Genomic DNA, 6,686 nt, shown 5'->3' on the forward strand with positions numbered 1-6,686 from the left:
AAGGGAATTCTTGTCTTCTTCTCCCTGGGCACAGGTATGCCGAGATGGTCTAACTCAGGACAACGAGTATCTCACATCTCAAAGTCAATGTCTGCACTTGTGTCATGGAAACAATTTCAGCTGAAACTCTAATAACAATAGCAAGCTGAGAAGTGTTTTCACATGGTGCTTACCTTGAAGTTTCATTAGTGTACACATTCTAGTCCAAAATACCAGCAGTTACCACTGGGTGTCAGGCATGGGCCATTGCCAAATGCTCCAGCCCAGGTGGCTGCTTGCCGGGACACTCAAAATCATTAGAGCGTGGGGATCTTAAGGTGAGCAGAAAGCTAGTAAGATCACAGAGATATTTATTGTGCAATGGTTCTGAAGAAGGAAAATCCTCCAGTTGTTTAAGCCCCACTTAATATTTTTTTTCTGGGCAATTTTGTGAATAGGGGCTAATACAGTTCTTAGATATTATGATTTCTCCAGAAACCAACAACCTGATCAACTTTTCTGCTGCTTGCTTTGATGTTGGTGTGAACAGAAAAAGAATTTATTTTTGGTTGTTAGAGAGAGGCCCTCCTGGCCAGGGGCTGTCCTAGAATTTCACTGATTTCCCGAGCTTTGGCCGTCAGTTGGGTTAACCAGGCATCCTCTGGGATCAGATGGTTAACAGGCATTGTAATTCAGCCTTAGCTTAGTGTCCAGATTGATTTCTGAACATTATATCATAATATACTGAGTAACAGTACTTCCCAATGAGAGAGTTGAAATCTCATCAGGTGTGGTATTAATATCTAACCCTAACCTTAACCTTAACCTTAACCCTAACCCTAACCCTAGGGTTAGGTTAGGTTAGGGTTTAACTATTTCTGTGAGAGCACAGAGAAAGTGTATTTTTCCATCCATCTCACATGAATAGAAATTGCCTTTGATTTTTATCATAAGTAGAAGTGAAAAAGAAAGCATTAGCTAAATTGGTTGCAGAATAACATTCTCTCTGAGCTCGTTGCATAGCTTGAAGAGTTAATATAATATTGTGCACTATTGTGTCACGGGAGCTATTATTTATTAATATTCCTATAATCTACAGTGAATCTCAAGGACTCATCAGCTTCTCTCACAGGCCATTAAACAAGGACTTTGTAGGTATTGATTTACCTGCATCTAAAAGATCTTTAATTAAAACCTAAATTTCTTTATGCACCTCAGGTATCCTACCCTGGTCTATTCTAATTGTTTTATATTAGCCAGTTGAGTGGGCTGGGATAATTTTAAAATTTCCCATCTACCATGCTCCATTAAAAGAGAATGAAGAGCAAAGCGAATCTGAAGGACAAGGTGTTCCTCCATTATCTGAGGGAGGTGAGAGGTTTCCTCATTTGAACCTCAGATCCTGTGCAATAATGCATTCTGGCGGGTGAGACAACAGGCAGATGTCACTCCATGAATTCCTACCTTTTAGGTGATGTCGCTTGCTGTCCTTTACAGTCGCTCATCCTATCTCTCTAATTCAATCATGTCACCAGTCTTTGTGTGAGTTACACTGGGCACCGGTGTCCAGAAATCCAGCTAACATTCCCTCCTTGCCCTTCAGCCATTGCACCTGTCCTTAGACCCCTTTACTGTGGTTTGAGCCAACTGGCACTGCCTTCCCTGTCATCTAGAGCCATAATCTTCCTCTCTGCCTCCTATGATTTCAATGGACATTGACTTCAAGTGGGTTATAAATTCTACTGATTTTCTAAAGATCATAAAATCTCGGGTAAATAGAGCCAATCTGTCCTAGGTTCTTTACAGTTTGGAGAGGTGGTGGGGCAGCCAGACCTCCACAGCTTTATTTAGGGATTCACTATACGTCTAGCAGCCACCATCTGTCTTTTCCTTTTGAAACCAAACTCCGGAAGACTCACAGAGTTTAGATTTTTTGAGGTTGCATTTTTCACTCCTTTTATTCATGTTCCCTTCCTTTCGAGTCCTCCTGGCTCTTTTCCATCCCTGGCCTCACTTAAGTAGCTGGCTGGGAGGCTCCATAGTTTCTCTTACCTCATCTGTCCCTCCAACAGTCTTCTATGGAAGGCTGCCAGAGGTTAGCACTGTGGCTCACTTGGCTAAGCTGCCACTTGTGACATGGGCATCCCATATTGGAAAAGTGATTTGAGTCCCAGATGCTCTGCCTTTGATCCTGCTGCTTGCTAATGCACTCAGGAAGCAGTGGATGTTGGACCTCTGCCATCCACTTGGGAGACCTGGATGGAGTTCCAGATTCCTGGCTTTGATCTGGCTCAGCCTAGGCTATTGTGGCCATCTGGAGAATGAACCAGCTGATGGAAGAGCTCTCTGTCTCTCCCCCTCCTTCTCTGTCATTCTGCTTTCAAATAAAGAATTATTATTTTTTTTTTAAAGAAGGGAGCCACACATTTGGAGTTTTTTTATATCACAGCACAGGGGAAACTCTCCACCTGGAAATGGTAGCCTAGTGAACACCTGGTGGAAGGGGAGATTCAATGAGAAAATGACTTTTGGGTAATGACTTACAGGAGGTGGCAGAACATCCCATAAAGCTATTTTGGAGAAATACGTTTAGTGCTTTGGAAAGAGCCAGACCAATGTTTCCAAACTTAAAGTGTTCCTGGTGCGTTCAAGATATTAGCAGGAGCCTAGTGTCTATGTAGTTGAGTAGACAGAAGAAAGTGGTAGACAGGAAGATCAGAGGGTGGCAAGTGCAGGCCCATCACGAGATCCGTAGGTGACAGTGAAGCCGTCTGCTCTCCCTCCAGGAGGGGTCAGAAGCTCATAGCCGGAGTGATGTGATAGGACTTGGGTTTTATTTGAATGGATCTCGTTATCGGGTGAATGGTAGTACACAGGACAGCCAGGGAGAAGGCAAGTAGAGAAGTTAGGAGACTGAACTACGCCACAATCAGAGCCAAGGAAACAGTAGTGAGGGTGGCAAGAGATGTTTAGATTCTGAAGGCAGAGGTAACTCAATTTATAGGGAAATTGAATGTGGGATACAGACAAAAAGATGGATCAGAGGTGAACACTCAATTTTCCAGTTAAATCTGGAAAGAGCTGATTACTAATGGGAGTGTGGTGGGGGGGAGTTGAGGGAGTGGATTTTGGGGAGAAACTCTGTCTTTCCCTCTGTGTGTGTCTCCCCCTGCTTCTCTATTACACTACCCTTCAAATAAATAAAAAATAAACTTTGCAAAAGCGAAAAATAAAAAAAAAAACATTTTATTTGAAAAAAGAAGAGAGGGACATGCACGCGTGCACACACACACAGAGAAAGAGAGAAAGAGAGAGAGAGAGAGAGAGAGAGAGATCTTTCTTCCATCAACTGGTTCAGTCTCCAAATGCCAGGTACCTAGAACTGTATCCAGTGTCTCTCACATGGGAGACTCAGCCTCTGGAGCCATCACCTGCTGCCTCCCAGGGTCAAATTAGCAGGAATCTGGAATCAGAAGCAGAGCTGGGGCTGACATCCAGGCACTCTAGTATGGCATGCGGGTATCTTAACTCCTGCAGCAAACGCATGATCCTAGAAATTAGATTTTAAATGAGTCCCTAATTTGATTTATTTTTATTAGCTTGTTGTCACTGCATCTCAATTTTAAGTGAGATTTGGTCAGGTCATTGCTATGAGTGAAACACATAGCATTTCATTGGAATTCTCTGTGCTTTCTTAGCATAATGTGCAGAAAAAGGCAGACTGAATCTGGAAGGAGAAACACTGAGTGAGGTTTGTAGGTGTGGTCTCCATGCGGTGGGATCATCCCTCATGGCCTCATCCCTGGGCAGAGCCTCCTTTGATCCATGAGGACTCACTCACCCCTAGTAGCCGCTTTTCTGATGAAATCTTGTCCGTGCTTCACTTGAGGCATCATTTTTAACTCCTGCTGTACCGTGATAGATCCTGCTATACTTGTTTCTAGTCTCTGTCAAATCATGTGCCTTTAAAATGGGCCCTGCCATCCGTGGTTCTAGGGTGAGAGAATAAAATAATGAGATGACTGTGGATTCCATGGTGAAGACCTGGCATTTTGTCCCACTCTGTGTAGTGGGTAGTTATCTGATTTAGAGAAGTTTCCTGGATCCTGCTCACTCTATTTCCCATTGTGAATGAAAGGGTTTGACCTTGACCCTGTAGTGTGTTTATCACAGCCCAGTGATAAACCCCACTTCCATGCAACACCAAAAAAATATTAAGAATGAACCTAGGACTGCAATAACTAGCACTCAAATAGTAGTTTACACTTTATGTTCTGTGTGGGTGCAAACTGTTGAAATCTTTACTTAATATATACTAAATTGATCTTCTGTATATAAAGATAATTGAAAATGAATCTTGATGTGAATGGAATGGGAGAGGGAGCAGGAGTTGGGAGGGTTGCGGGTGGGAGGAAAGCCAGGACTTTGCACCAGCAGCCAGGAGTGGAACCGGCATTCTGATGCAGAATGCCAGTGTCCCAAGTGGTGGCTTAACCCATTGTGCCACAATGCTGACCCCAAACACCAGATATTCTACATCTTGTGATTCTAACACAAGTGATTTAATGTGGGGATGGCAGTTGTCAATGTAGTATGAAATGCTTGGAGTGTTCACTTCATCTAATGTATTTCCCTTTACTTTACTGGCTGCTCAAGTAAGACACACTATTGATAGGACAAAATGTATGATCAAAGACTTATTGGCTATTTGATATATTTTAAAAATAATATTGGGAAATGCAAAGTCCTGGCTGCCCTGCTATCAGTTCAGATTCCTACTAATGCGCCTAGGAAGACTGAGGATAATGCTCTAAGTAATGGGTTCCTGCCACCCAAGTGAGAGACCTGGATGGAGTTCTGGGCTCCTGGCTTGTCCTTGCACCTTCCCTGGCCAGTGTGGCCATTTGGGGAGTGAACCAGTAGATGGAAAATAGCTTCTCTCTCTCTCTCTCTCTCTCTCTCTCTCTCTCTCTCTCTTTCTCTTCTCCCTCCCTCCTTGCTTGTGAAATAAACAAATAGATAATTAAAAAAAAAAAGATTCCAGTGTTCATACAAGCTCCCTCTATGGATCATTTCTTTTAGGAAAACCCTAACAGATATGTTTGTGTGTGAGGGGAGAGGGTATGTGTGCATTTAATTTAGCTTCTAAAACTTCATGAGATCATGGATAAAATACCAAATAGATTTCCAATATATTATTTCAGATGTCATCTATTTGTCCTCTGATAGTCTGTCAGTGAACCTGTTAGTTTCTGAGACTGTAACAAACATCAACATTGAACATTTTCTCTCATTTCCATTAAAACACAGGTGCATATTCCACGTTTGGGTAAATCAGATGCAAGAGTAACAAAAAAGAAATGCAGACATATTAAACAAAAATTTAAGAATTTTATCGGATTAATTACATAAACAATAAAAGCGTAACAGGAAATATGATACCCAGATTATAAAACTAAGAATAGACTTAATTATCATATCTGTAAAACAGTGTGTATCATCTAGTGAATACCAGAAATGCGAGGGAATAAAATCTGAAAGATAAAGTTATTATTTGATCATTTCACCTGAAGGCACAATATGAGATGATTGCTAGTAACTGAAAAAATAGATTCAGGATTGCTTTAATATGTAATGATTTATTTTACCTTGAAATTCATAGCTAAAAGTTGGTTTTAGCAACCCATCTAAAGTTTTGGAATATGTGCAGGTACACATGTTCTCTCTCCCGCTTCTCTTTTTAAAAATAATTTAACTATAAACAATATTTTCTGAATTTATCATCGGAAAATGATGCTAATTCATTCCATTACATTTTTTAAAAAATAAAAAAAATCACTACACACAGAATTTCTTTTTTTTTTTTTTAAAGGCTTACCCTAGCTTTATTAAAGGGCCCGTGCCGCAGCGTCGATATAAAAACACAAAAAGTCCCCTCAGCATAATAACAATAAAAAACCCCAAAAATGGAAAACCGAGGGGTTGGGAGGAGGCCCCTGAGCCAGGGGCACGGGGAGCCCTGCTCATGGCGCCAGGCCTGGCCACAGGGTCCCGGTATTGCTGTTGCTACGAGGTCGGGGGCAGCGATTGTCGTGGGAGCCACCGTTCGCCCGGGTCGGGGAGCGTCACTTCTTCTGGGGTGTGCTCAGCTTCTGCATGCCCCGGATCTTGTCCAGCAGGCCAGAGATGAAGGCCTCGGTGGGTTTGTAACAGTGGACCAGCAGCTCCTTGACCCTGGCCGCCCGGGTCTCGTCACTCTCCATGTCCAGGAGCTCGTCCACGTCGATCTCCAGCTCTGGGATCTCCTCCTCCTGGCAGTCGTAGAGCCGCGTGAGCTGCTCCAGGATCCACTCCTCCAGGTTGAGGCGCTTGCGGAGCTCCTTGCGGTCGTACTTCACGGTGACCTTTCCTTGGCGCCGCCCGGGCCCTCGCCGGCGGCCCCAGGGGGGCTCTGGAAGTAGACGCGGGGCCCTGGGCCGCCGCTGCCCGGTCTGGGGGCCGGAGCCGCCACCGCCGCGCCCCCCGCGGGGCCGCTGTCCGCCATGGCGGCGGCCGGGGCCACGTGCGCGCGCGCCGGGCCCCTCCCTGCGCCGCCGCCTCCGGGACGCCCGCCGGCTGGCTCCGGGCCACTGGCTCGGGTTAGCTCGCGGGCTCGGCTCCGCGCGGCTCCGCGGCTCGGGCGGCGGCGGGGGCGCCCGGGGGCAGCT

General features: G+C 44.7%; 1 pseudogene; it reads right to left on the reverse strand.

Annotated features, from left to right (window-relative positions):
• Positions 1-5,829: 5,829 nt before the first annotated feature.
• LOC127490159 (protein phosphatase 1 regulatory subunit 14B pseudogene) lies at positions 5,830-6,669 on the reverse strand (annotated as a pseudogene).
• Positions 6,670-6,686: the final 17 nt, after the last annotated feature.

Source organism: Oryctolagus cuniculus, chromosome 8 (genome assembly GCF_964237555.1).
Source record: "Oryctolagus cuniculus chromosome 8, mOryCun1.1, whole genome shotgun sequence".
Lineage (NCBI taxonomy): Eukaryota > Metazoa > Chordata > Mammalia > Lagomorpha > Leporidae > Oryctolagus > Oryctolagus cuniculus.